We start from the raw sequence: 14,175 nt of genomic DNA on the forward strand, positions 1-14,175 counted from the left end.
CAGCGGCAGGAAGAACAAGAAGAAGGAATAGACGAGGAGAGATGAGAGGGGAGGGGGGCTTTCCTGTAATTAATGTAATTTCTCGGGTGTAGCTCGTAGTTCCAGCTTGCAGCCCTCTCCTTCCTCTCGCCGGGAGGAGTCGCTATCGATCTTTGCTGTAATACTTCATCTTTGTGTTAAGAATTAACTGGTTGGTTGGAGGCTTGGAGCTGAATCCATTCATGGCGGCTTCTGAATTCTCTTCTGAATTGGTTTGGTCCCAGACTTCTATCCCCGTACTGTGCTACCTAGTCTGGATCTCGGCGATAGACAGATCGGTCGCCTTTGCAGATCGATGATCTCCGGGGCGAAGACGATCGTATCAGCTCCGGCCATGGATTCCGCTTGGTAGCTCGCTATTCTGCGCGGCGCAGCCAACAATCGATGCCTCCGTGCATGCAGTTTTAGTAATTAAGCATTTCCAGGCGCCTACGACCGTGATTCGCAAAATGGACGGATCCATCTATTCGTGAAATTTGGTGTTTAGTTTGTTTGATTTGGAAACGACGAGGTGCGCTGCACTGGTTTGGGACTCCAATTTCCAGCAGAAATGTTTGATCTGTGTGTGCCTAATGGCCGGAGTCTCTTGATCCGGCAGGAAGCATGTTCTGACCGATACAAAAAAAAAAGCCTCTTCGTATTGGTTTGTCAATGGAATGTTCCAGAAGATAGCTTCCATGAGCATCCAGGATTGGTGACAATGCAAGCTCGCCATGCGAGAGTTCCAATTTTTTGCATCCCCCTGTACGTACGTGGGTTTCCAGTTTCCTTTATAAACCACGATCGAGCTTGTCATCTCATATGACTGATATGAGGCTACAGATAAATATATTCTAAGATTTTTTTTCCTGTATTGAGTTGTACCTATAAGATCTATGGAAATGTGATCCTCCTTGTAGCAGCCAGAGAGATCGACCGACTGTTTGAAACTGGTCTTTGTGATATGTTCACAACGTAAGCAACTAGTAGTTTATCTTAGCTCCCACGGAGATATATTCTTCTAACAGGTGAAAAGAAAGAAAGAAACGGAGTAGCTTTGTGCCATCAATTAGTGCTTGATATAACATGGCTTTCTTTGGAAATAAATTAGTATAAAGTATATATTAGTAGGCGCGTTCCTATAACTCCATAAGTGTAATTAGGCAAACCGAGGGTTAGTTTGGGAGAAAATGACAATGTTATGGAGGATTATGAGTCCCTGAAACAACGTGTTGAATCTTTGTTTATGGCTCACTCGATAGCTTAGGGATATATTGTAGTTGATGCTAAGATTAGTAGAAAATATACCATTTTGTTACAAGTATATCTTACGTCATTTGAATCCAATGAACAGAACCATAGTTTTATTTAAGTAGGTGTAAGGCAACTAGGCGGAATAATGAACAAGCATAGTACTTGAAATAGACAGCAATGTCAGACTCGTGCCAAGATATGGCAAAAAAAAAACACCGACAACTAAATCTACAGTTTTTCCGCAAAATGTGGTCAAGACTAAAGAAAACACATCCACCTGCGTTGTCGCATCCAGTCTGAACGGAAAGGGGGATACTGGGTTCTACCAATCAAAGGCAGAGGCCCAAAGGGTGGGAAGCAGAGGCCTTTGGTCCCGGTTGGTGGCACCAACCGGGACTAAAGGGGGGCATTGATCTAGTGCTTCACTTATATCTTTTCGACCACGGTGGTGCTTTTATTTTTGAAGAAAATACTCTCATGCTTCACTTAGATTAATTTGAGAGTTAGTAAATTTTTGAGAAAATTCTCTCATGCTTCACTTATATTATTTGAGAAATGAAAATTGTTATGCTCATATTCTTCACTTAAATTTGTTTGAGAGCTTGTTATAAGCAATGGTAATATATTGAACTAGTCCCAAAGTGATAGATATTCAAGAGGGATATAATAAGAACTTTCATGGAGATCGTTGGACATTATAAACTTGATTATTTGTAATAGTTTCGAGATATGATGATATTAATATGTGAGTCATGTTGGTGAGTAATTATTGATTAGTAAGAATATTGTTGTTAAGGTTTGTGATTCCCTATGCAAGCACAAAGGGCAATAGTTATGCAATGAAATTACATCCTACTTGTGGTGCATTATTCGGTGTTAGTTATGTTTAATGCTCGCTTATGAGAATTTCCGTTTCTTGGTTGGTTGCTTCTCAATCTATTTGCTAGCATTTCGTTGTACTAAGTAGAAATACTACTTGTTCATCCAAAATCCTTAAAACCAGTTATGCCATATGAGTCCACCATACCTACATATATGCGGCATTTCCGTGCCGTTCCAAGTAAATTTGTATGTGCCAACTCTAATTTTTAAAATGAATTTCTTTTTTGTGTGCCCGTACCGCTCATGAAGTGGCAGGGGTGGCCAATATTTTTCCATGCTAGATGTGTTATTCTCAAGATGAATGTTTATTCACTTGTCATTGCGCGAGTGTGTGGCGGTAATAGGGATGCATATTCTCGAAATAAAAAATAAATTTACTTTATGTTGCCAATTAATAAATTCCTTGGAAAGTGTTGGTATGACATGCGCCCGTGGATACGGCTAGCCATTGATTGTGAAAGAATGGTGGAAAAAGGAACAAAATTTATTTTATGTTTGGGAACCGCCTATGATGTATCTAGCATGGAAAGTATTGGATATTTTTTGTTCATTTTCGTTGACGGAAAAGCATGCCTCTCAAAATATGTTATCTCTTAATGTAAGCTTTGAGCTCTGGCACCTCTACAAATCTCCGCTTCCCTCTGCGAAGGGCCTATCTATTTACTTTATGCATTTTTTATTTTTGTTTGAGCCTCCATCTTCTCTTATAAAAGTACCAACTAGGGGGCACTATGATCATACTTGTGCATTGGATGTAGCTAATATTCGAGTGTGTTTCATGAATGGATTAATGATTGAGCATGATGGGCATGGGATAACTTTCTTCAGTGTTGATATTTTGAAATACATGGTTGCTTGTTGATATGCTTGAGTATTAAAATCATCATGTCAAATATAGACTATTGCTTTGAACCATCTAAAAGTCCAAATGCCCATGATACAAAAGAAAAGAACATGTGATGAACATGTTAGGCAGCATTCCACTTAAAAACTTCTGTTTTTATCATTTACCTACTTGAGGACGGGCAGGAATTAAGCTTGGTGATGCTGAAACGTCTCCAATGTATCTATAATTCTTGATTGTTCCATGATGTTATATTATCATTCTTGGATTTTTTATATTCATTTTATAGCAACTTTATGTCATTTTTCAGGACTAACCTATTGACATAGTACCATGTGCCAGTTGAAGTTTTTGCATGTTTTTTACTTTGCAGAATATCCATATCAAACGGAGGGGTTCATCATCCTCATTGGTGCTCTCTGATGATGCATGAGTAGTTTACCACAGAGCTGCGGGTCCGTAGACAGTAGCTAGATGGCTTCTTCTCTCTTTTTGATTCTCAATACAATGTTCACCTTGATGTTCTTGGAGATCTATTTGATGTAATGACTTTTGCACTGTGTTTGTTGGTTTCAAATGAATTGCGAGTTTATGATCAGTTCTATCTATAAATATTATTTAAGTATTCTTTGATATCTTATATGCATGATTATTATAGCCTCGTATTACTTCTCTGAAACTTTGGTTTGGTTTGGCCAACTAGATTGATTTTTCTTGTAATGGGAAGAGGTGCTTTGTGATCGGTTCGATCTTGTAGTGTTCTCACCCAGTGACAGAAGGGGTAGCGAGTCACGCATGTATCGTTGCTATTAAGGATAAAAAGATGGGGTCTAGTACTGCATGAATAGATCTTGTCTACATCATGTTGATATGTCCATTTTTCATCATGCTTTTATATCGATATGTATTGCATTATGGGTTGTTATTTCACATTATGTCACAATACTTACACTACAAAAAAAATACACTACCGTGATTATACGTGTTTGTCACAGTAGGTCGCTTTTTTTGTCATGCATGTACATCCATGACAAATTTATGACAGAATCAAGATAGTCATACCCGTGCTGTCGTAGAAGTGTTCCGTGACATTACCAAAATTATCATCACAGAAGTGTCCACTTCCATGATGATAAATCGCGCGTCACAGAAGTGCTTTCGTCAAGGGTGACCGACACATGGCATCCACCGTAACGGAACGCCGTTAAGCTATCGGGTCGGGTTTTGGATCCGATAACCCGCTAACAGCCCCGACCAATGGGGATTTTCCACGTGTAAAATCATCATTGGCTAGAGGAAACACGGTCGGCTCATCGTCGGGACAGATGTCATCCACTCATTGGACAGAAGGCGCCTATGATACGTCGACATGTGGCATGGCCCAACAAGTTTAAATGGACCGGCCCAACTAAAGGCCCACAAGATTTTGCGGACCATAATGGGCCGGCCCAGCTAAAGGCCCACGAGATTTTGCGGACCATAATGGGCTGGCCCGGCTAAAGGCCCACAAGATTTCACGGGCCATAATGAGCCGGCCCAGGTAAAGGCCCACAAGATTTTCGTGTGCCATAATAGGCCCGTCTAGGTAAAGGCCCACGGTGACTCTAGCCCATAATGAACAGTTATTTTCTTTATACCTGTTAACGGCCCGTGATTTACATGGGCCATTTCCAGCCCATGTTAGCTTTCGGCCTATTGACGGCCCATACGTTCTTGGGCTCCTTTTCGGCCCTCGATTACTTCCATCTCATTACTGGCCTGTTCCCCTAATGGGCCAAATTCGGCCCATGGCAAGAGTTGGCCCATTACTGGCCTGTTCCACTAATGGGCCAAATTTGGCCCATGGCAAGAGTCGGCCCATTACTGTCCTGTTACCCTAATGGGCCAAATTCGGCCCATGGCAAGAGTCGGCCCGTTTTTGGCCTGTTAACCTGTTGCGCCGTTTCCAGCCCGTCCTATATTCAGGCCCATTAACGACCCGTTATGCCTGTGACAGAATTAAGCCTTTGCTGTCCTACGGCCTGTTACCGTGCTGGGCCGATACCAATTACGCCCGATTATGGCCCATGTAGACCCATTTATCCGACGGCCCAAGGCCCACCGATTACAGGCCCATTTATCAATGGCCCGTAGGAGACCCATGGATCCTACGGCCTTATATGGCCCATGGTAGTTGCAGCCACTAGCAAACCAGGGAAAAAGAAGACTAGGAAATAAATAAGGCCGAAACTAACGCTAGGCTATTAAGGCGATTGCACAGATTACATCCACTCGGCATCAAAGATCGCCACCAGTGCAAATATAGGGAACACCCTACACTATACAAAAATGGCTTGCTGTTTTCTTCAGGCGGTGGATGCACGTTAAGAATAAATTTTGTATAGCACCAAAACAAATTACAACTATATAACAAAAGGAAGGTTGACATAAAACTTAACAGTCTAGCAGATAAATGCACCACCAGAAGTTCAGAAGCTCACTTCATTTGACCTGACTGTTACGCTTTCATGATGTATTGTCCGATGGAGCACCATAACTCTCACCTTCATTTCCCCGAGGCTCCTGAACAACATAGCAAATGTCTGATAGTCTGGTTTCATGACCATGCATATCTTGACGACATTCAGCAATGTTTCTCCTTGTTTCACAAAGGGTCTCTGTTAGGGAATGGACTTGTGTCTGGAGCGCAGATACAACATTGCTTTGAGCTTGCATATCTTGATCATGAGGCAGTTTGGACGATATTGCCTTAACAACCAACCTAGTATTACGCAGGAACGTGCTTTTGCCACTGTTAGTGGACAGGTACTAACCCACTGCAGCAAGAGCTGACATTGCGGTTATAGTTGCCTCACCACCTTCAGAAGGTGGCGGTTCCACCATTTTTTCCATAGCTCGCTGAAAAGTTGAGGTTTTACATTAGTAGTACCAGAACAGAAGATATTAAGGAGGCAGCAAAACCAAACAAAATAGCTTTGGCCTATATACATAACTTATTCTGGTGAACCCATGTAAAATATTAGTTGTATTTTATTGCAAAGTACATAATAAAACCAGGTTCCAAACATATGACCATGTACCATCGCTAATGTATTGTCTATTTCTTCACATTGTATTGAGGGCTAAGCATAAAGAGACGAAGTTTATAATACGGTAAGCATAGTATGACGTCATTCATATCACAAAACAACTGAGAACAGACAAACAGACAATTGTAATGTTGTGTGGGCAAGTCCAGCACGGAACTAGATTACGGTTCAAGATCAAAGGAACATCACTCCTCTCTTTTAAACCTTGTAAGGTGCAATGATACGCTAAGACAATTGTGTATAAGATTGAAAAGATTAATAGACATTGGCTGCAAACCATGCAGTTCAAGGCACAAGTCAGGGTAAGTAGTAGTTAAAAGGCATGAGGATTAAGGACTTACAATAGCAGCTTTGACTGGTGTAGTCATGCCCATCTTCTTGCTGGTGTGACAGTCCTTGAAGATTTCCACAACATTTGGTTCAGGTACTTTTTGGTCCTTGCGGGCTTTCCTATGCATTTGGAACAAGTCAATATAGATCTGATAATATGGTACAGCGAAAAGAGTGAAACAGCAGCTAATTACAAGAGCCTCGCAGTGTGCAGTATAGCTACGAGATCCTGTCGTCTGTTGGAATTTCACTTTCGTACGGTTGGCCTTGTTCTTTGAACAGTTCACCTACAAGAAGATAGATTTGTCTGGCACATCCGTAAATAGGACTTCAACATGTGATCTGATGATATATATATAATGTACCTGATACTTCAGATCGGACCAGTGTTGAACGAGACCTCTCGAGTCTTAAGTAGATATATTTTCCACTGGAGATGTTTGGGCAAGTTCACTGTTAGCCTTACCTTCAAAGTGAGTTTTCCTCAAGTTATACCGATACTGTCGTAGAGTAGACTTGAAAACATGGGTGCAAGCTTGTCTGGTTGCATCATCTTGGCTATCCAACTTGAACCTCATATGTTGAAAATTATGGGAGTCTCATTATCAGCAACCTAGAAAGTATTGGACAGAGCAAGACGATATTACTAGTTTCCATACATAACCATACTTACAGATAAATGGTCAAGGAAGATGTTGAACTGGGTTTCGTCTTTGTCATTCCTGTATTGAATCCATGTTGGGAGGATACGTACATGACACCTAACAGCAACCGCTGCCTCTGATACTAACTTGGCTGACTCTGTAGCATCACGTGGCCTTTTTAAACCTACCTCAAAACGGATCTCCATTCTTCCTCCTCTAGATTTAGTTAACCTATCGAGCATTATCCCTGGTGTTTGTTTCCTCTTGCGCCTAGGTGCTAGTCCAATAACAAACATAGGAAGTGTTAGTGTACATCAAACTGTGAGAATACATATAAAGAAGCATGCAACTGTAACTTGACTCCAGCAACTACCTTCTTGCTGTTGAAGCTCACAAGGTTCATCTGATATTGCCAACTCGTCTTGTGTCAAGAGTGCTTGGGAAGTAGTGTTAGGTGGCAAGGGAGCTTGGGAACGTGCTGCTAGCTCAGTTGACACACGAGTACGTCGTGAAGCTGGTAGTACTGTGGTAGGTGTTGCAAGAACTAGGGTTGTCTCTGCTTGTTTGGTGGCAGCTATTTGTTTCTGTTTGTCTTTTTTTGCAACTCGTGTAGCATGGGATGCCGTGTTTGTACAATTTTCTACTGGACTTTGACCTTCTATTGCACCATCAGTACCAGCAGAATCTGCAGGATTCATCCGCTTCTCATTCCCTGCCATTGTGTTTCTTCCTCTTTCTCTGTGCCATGTTAAGTCAAGTCGACAAGAAAAACGAATAACAATTTAGTTCTTCAGAACAAATTGATGTGTGATGCAGATGAACTGAACTTTGATGTTAGACAACCACATGATAGGAGGATGTAATATGTATGAAAAATAGGATGGGAGAGATAACCAGAACTATGATGTGTAAACTATGAAGAAGACATTTCACCAAATTAGAAGCAATGCAATGGAAGGTAGACACCATATGAAAGATGCTACAAATATCGCTCTGCCAAGTTAACAATGTCTCATCATAAATGGCGTTTAAACAAATGTGAAGTGGTACAAGAAATAAATCATATGCAAGATGCAAACAACATCACACTACCATGTTAGAGGACTATCATCATTAGTGCCATTGCATATTCACAGCATTGCATATTCATAGCTTATGATGTGTAAACTAAGGAGAAGGCATTTCAACAAATTAGAAGAAATGAAAGCTAGACACCATATGAAAGATGCAACGAATATCACTCTACCAAGTTAAAACTGTCTCGTCATAAGTGCCATTTTAACAAATTAGTAATACAAGCTAGAAAAGAATGTGAGATGTAACATATATCACACTCCGAAGTCAAATGTGTCTTATGATAAGTGATTGTTCCAGGTTACACAACAGTAGTAATTTGATGTAAGAACATGGTGTGATAGACAGATATTGTATGTTCTAGAAACAGGAACGCGTGTCTTATTCAAGTATAATGTGTAAAGTAAGGAGATGGAATTCAACAAAATTAGAAGCAATACAAGCTAGACATCACACATAACATGCAATCACATATAACAGTGCCAAGTTAGAGGGAGCACTGTTGATGCTGCACTAGGGGAGACGTGCTCATCATAAACACAGCTTTGTTGAGTGTCTATGCATGTGTTGTCTTGGAAATCATCTTGGGGGTGTGGAGGAGTAGAAACTCTAGAGGCCCTCCGTTCGGAAGGAGCACCTTTATCCGCTGCCTTGCTAACTTCCTTCCGCTTTATTGATTTTGAATTGTCAAGTAAAACCGACAAGAAAAAGCAATAAAATTCTCTCTTCAGAACTCATTCATGCATGATACTGACAATCACTACTTTGATGTAAGGCAAACACATGATACCAGGATGGAATATGTACGAAAAATAGGACGGCATGGCATGTTCACAACTGTTTGTGTAAACTAAGTAGAAACCATTCCAGCAAATAAGAAGCAATGCAAGCTAGACACCACATGAAAGATGCAACCAATATGACTCTGCCAAGTTAAAAGCGTCCCATCATAAATGGAATTTCAACAAATTAGAAGCAACACATGCTATAAATCATATGAAAGATGCAACTAATATCGCACTGCATATAGTAAAGGTGTCTCGTCATGTTGATTGATGCGGGATACAAAAAAACAATAGTTTTATGTAAGAACATGCTTAATAGACATATGTACTATGTACTAAATACAGGAGGGCATGTCACATTAACAGGTATAATGTATAAGCTAAGCAGACTAGCACATGCAGTTTAACCAGATTGGAAGAATTACAATCTAGACACCATATGCAACATGCAACAACATATCACACTACGAAGTTAGAGCAAGCACCTGTGATGCTAGTATAGGGGAAATGCTGTAATCAACTACAGAGCTACGTTCACTATCTTCATCTAGCATTTATGTTTCTTGAGAATCATGTCGGGAGGCTGATGCTGCATTCTTTAAATGAGGAGTAGTCCCCTTGCCTGCCTGCCTCGTCATAAGTGATTGATGAGGGATACACAAGAACATTAGTTTGATGTAAGAACATAGTTAATACACAGATGTACTAGTATGTACCAAAAACAGAAAGGCATGTCATATTCAAATGTATAATGTGTAAGCTAAGTAGATGCAATTTAACCAAATTGGAAGCAATACAAGCTAGACATCCGACTAGAGTGGTGAGCATGATCATCTAGGACCTGAGAGCCTGGTGGGAGGCGGGCTGCTTCGTCACCATCGCAGCTTTTTAGTTGGCTTCCAGGTGATGCCTATCTTTGCTGGTCTTGTCACTGGCTCGGCCAGTGCCCTGACTAGCTATTTATCTTCTGGTGCTCACGGGATGGTGGTTCATGTAAAAAAATATCTTTCCTTATCTTACCGACTTCGGCCTTTCGAATACAAGCTAGACACCATATGGAACATGCAACCACATACGACACCGCAAAGTTAAAGCAAGCACCTGGGATGGTGGTTCATTGCGAGCGAGGTCATCAACTCCAGAGCTACGTTCCCCGTCTCCATCTGCTGACACTACACCCTTTAAAGTGTTGAAACGTGTCTTGCCTAACCGCACACCAAACTGGAGCGACTTCTCTCTTTCTTTTTGGCTTCTCTCATGGCAGCAAAGTCTGAAATACCCTTGTATAAAAACACAACAGTGAGAGTAAGGGTGAAGTGTGTGCAGAACTAGTGCACTGTAAAAGTAGCAGATAGCAGGTGGCTGAAAAATAAATGACAGGAGACATATGATAGCTCTACAACATTGCATGGCAAACAAAATTAGATTCTACTCTGTATGATTTTGTAATATATGAGCACAGGAAATGCAGGTACTCCTCCAGCACACCACCAAATGTGGTCATATCTAAGATAACAGTTGACTGAAAATAAATAGGTTAGTCGATTTTTTTAATGAACCATCCGATCTATAAGGAACGGGCAGATGGCCTTCGTCTACCTCCCGCCAGTCACTGTTGACGATCTTTCTCGAACCGCCAGCGACCACCGGCCCAGACCCCTGCCTCCGTGGCCCCGCCCTCCCATCGACCTCACACCACCGCCGTGCTTGGCAGCACCCCCAGGCCATCCCTTTAATCCCGGCTGACCTCCAGATCGGGCGCCAGTAGCTCTAGGCCGCACACGCACCTAAGATAAACACCAAGGCGCTGCTTCCCCTGCGTAATAGGCATACTAGCGCCTGTTACGCCGGGGAATGATTCCGTTAATTGGGAATCAAGTGGCCAGAAATTGAAATTCAGGGGGGCGACGGACCTCTAGCTAAGGTTAAATAGTATATGAGGAGAAACCTTGTGCATCACGAGTTACTAGGAACATCTAGTATCAAGAAGAAGCGGTCAACTAGTGTCTTTTGTGGGATGAATACCATGCAAGCAGAGACGTAAGATTTGCACGAATAAGGGAAGAGGAGTACCTTTTTCGGTTGCCGGTGTGGTCACCTCCACAAGTCGCGCCGATTTTCTTCTTTTTACCAGGGAAACCGATGTTCTGGAGGGTGCAGGCTTGGACGAACCCATGGCCAAATTGTTGACTGCGTTGTCGTGGCCGTATGTCGGCGGAGGGGAAGTAGATCTAAGGTGGCGAAGGACGGCGTAGCAGGAACAACTCCGGTGCGGTGGAGGGTGGCGAAGTTGGAGCGGCAGCGGTGAGGCGCAGGACGACGTGGTTGAACTGGCTCGGGTACGGACGGCTCGATCTCGGCTTCAACTACTAGCCGTGGAGGGCGTTGCGGTTGAGGTTGCGGTGGACGACGACGTCGGGGTATCGGCTACGGCGTGATGGAGGAGGGCGGCGGTTGATGGGTGGGATGGGGTGGCGGACGGAGGACGCAGGGGTTTCACGGCTGGTCGAGAGGTAGTTTTGGCGCCCACGGAGTACGAATGGGGAATCGGACGGGTGGGGGCGAACCATGTTTCGGTCTGGGACGCGCTTGTTTTGGGGTTTTTTGAACAGAAATGGGACGCGCTTGTTTGAAATTTGGGGAAAGTACAAACTTTTCCCCCTCTTAAATTTCGTACCTACTGCGGGTCGGGGGTAGGATGGTAATCCTAGGTGTCCCAAATAGTGGGCAGGAGTGATTTCGGCCGCGCGCATGTGTGCTTAGGCGGCCATTGTGTATGAATGTTTTTCGGATGCGGTTGCGTGGCGTCTAGATGAAGCTACAAACCTACCCCGGTTTAGACCTTTGGACGTCGGGCCAGTAGGTTTCACGGGTAGGAGTTATTAGAAAAGTAATTTCCTTGTACTAACCAACATTGGTCTCACGCGGTTTCAGGCGAGTAGAGGCTCTTTTGGCGCTTCGTTCGAAGTTTGAAACACAAGCATTCACGTTTAGAGTACTCTTGAACTATAAGGATTGGCCTAAATAGACAACGTTATATTTGACCTTGTATGTTTGAAAACCTCATTAAATTATCCGCTTCTTTTTGAAATTTTGACACTTCAAAATCCTATAACTACGATTATTTTGGAATGGAGGAGCTAAATTTGAATCTATTTTGTACACGACTACATATGCTATTATGTACAAAATCAGAGCAAAGATTGGTGCCCCCATAATTTAGGTATGGTTTACAAATGCCATGATATCAAATTCAAATAATTGAATGGACTTCATGTTGAATTCGATTTTTTAAACCACCTTAAGTTGAATTCAAATGTATGCTAGTTCATAGGTAGTAGCTATTTATAATGTCCATTATGTAACTTTCGTATGTATACTGTGCTTTACACACACAACATGAACTATACTCACATTTATATTCGATTGCTAAAGCGATGCATTGTCTGGAGTTCAAAATACTAACTATGTGGATCAATTGTGTCGAATAATAACATAGACATGCTCAAATTTGATAGAATCTAGATGTCTGATGGATCAATGACCGCTCCTTACGCGAATTGCAAATATCATGATCCCATCCTAATATTTGGATACAATTTATATCTTTAATCAATGTGTAGAGCAGTCTTTTACGTGTAGTTTCACTCTCCATCGGTGGTCTCTCACACATGCTCACACACTCTCTCCCGAGGTGCCTTTCTCGCACACATGCTCTAGATATAACCCTCCCTCCCTCTCGTAACCATTTACAACTGTTTTCACTAACCTTTATCACAAGCACTCTCCCTCTCGCAAACATACACACGCACAATCCTCATCGACCCTTTCTATATACATGGACCTGCCTACGTGTCTCATGTACGAACATTATCTTTACGCCTATCTCTCACGCATTGTCTCACACCTCTCTTACTAATCGACGAGTATGATTCTAGCAGAGCATTCTGTAGGATGCCCCTTAAAGTTAGGTTGGATGAATAGTAATATCAGAGATAAAGGGGTTACCTTAGTACGAGAACCTAGGGTTACAAATCCTAGCCGACTTTGTCAGTGAACACAGAGTCCTTCACAATTCTGCTATCTTTGTCTTATACGACTAGTCATCCATGGGTCTTCCTAAATGCATCACGGGCTGACCAATGTGGCACTGGACAGAACAGAACGAAGGGCCTCACCTCGACCCACCGAACCTCACCCGGTGACACACCCTCTGCCCCCACGTCTCATTATCTTCTCACACCCACACATACCAACACAAACAGCACACACATAGAAAATTTCTCCGGGTGCCTCTATTCCCTCCCCCTTGCATATACACACTCAAGGGAATGGAATCTCTTGTCGTGACGTCATATTCATCTCTCTCTCTCTCTCTAGACCACTCTCATTTCTCGTGCTATCTCTCCCATGCCCCCCCCCCCGTCGGCCCCTCTATCCATGCCTCTCTCGAATACATAATACACACACATACCTCTCTAGGCCCTGCCAAATGCATCAACTACACATTCACACATGTTACATCACGTACCCCATTGAACTAAAAAGCCCTCTCTTCACGTTTATTTCGCATACAACATTCCTTTTGAATAAAGTGTGGCCAAAAAATTATTTTAGAGTTTCTACATATACACAACATTACAAAGTTATATGGAGGAGTACGAACGCTAATTTGCATTGCATGGTGCCCACAATGATATTTATTCTGCACTGTGAATTTGTATATTTTTATACTATATACAAAGTTAGTCATAATAAAGAGAAACGAAGAGGATCTCTCTCTCCATCGCATACCCCTCCTGTACGGCTCTTTCACGTATGCACACAAAACTATCTCTAGGTCCTCTAAAAGTAAGCCCCCAGAAAATTCACGCATGTTTCATCTTTCTCTCGCGATATATGCAATGATGATCATTGTATTTGAAGCGAAAGCACGATACGTACATTGGACTTCAGAATCCACTCATTACGGTCACCATTTATGTTTAGTGGTTATTATGCAGTCACGGGCTCACCGTACAACTCTGTATTTGCTCATGACATGACTAGTTGACGAGTTAAATGCTCCATGTGGCACCTCTAATGTTGCATCACATTATCTCACTACCATCATGCCCACCTGTCGACTTGTATCTACTCTACATCTACACTCTTATAAAATACATAAAATAAACTCTTATAAAAACAGAGTTGGTGATGATGGTGTGCCTGCCATCCTGCAATATAGGCCGTCCGATTTATATCTGACGGATGGG

Source organism: Triticum dicoccoides, chromosome 5A (genome assembly GCF_002162155.2).
Source record: "Triticum dicoccoides isolate Atlit2015 ecotype Zavitan chromosome 5A, WEW_v2.0, whole genome shotgun sequence".
NCBI lineage: Eukaryota > Viridiplantae > Streptophyta > Magnoliopsida > Poales > Poaceae > Triticum > Triticum dicoccoides.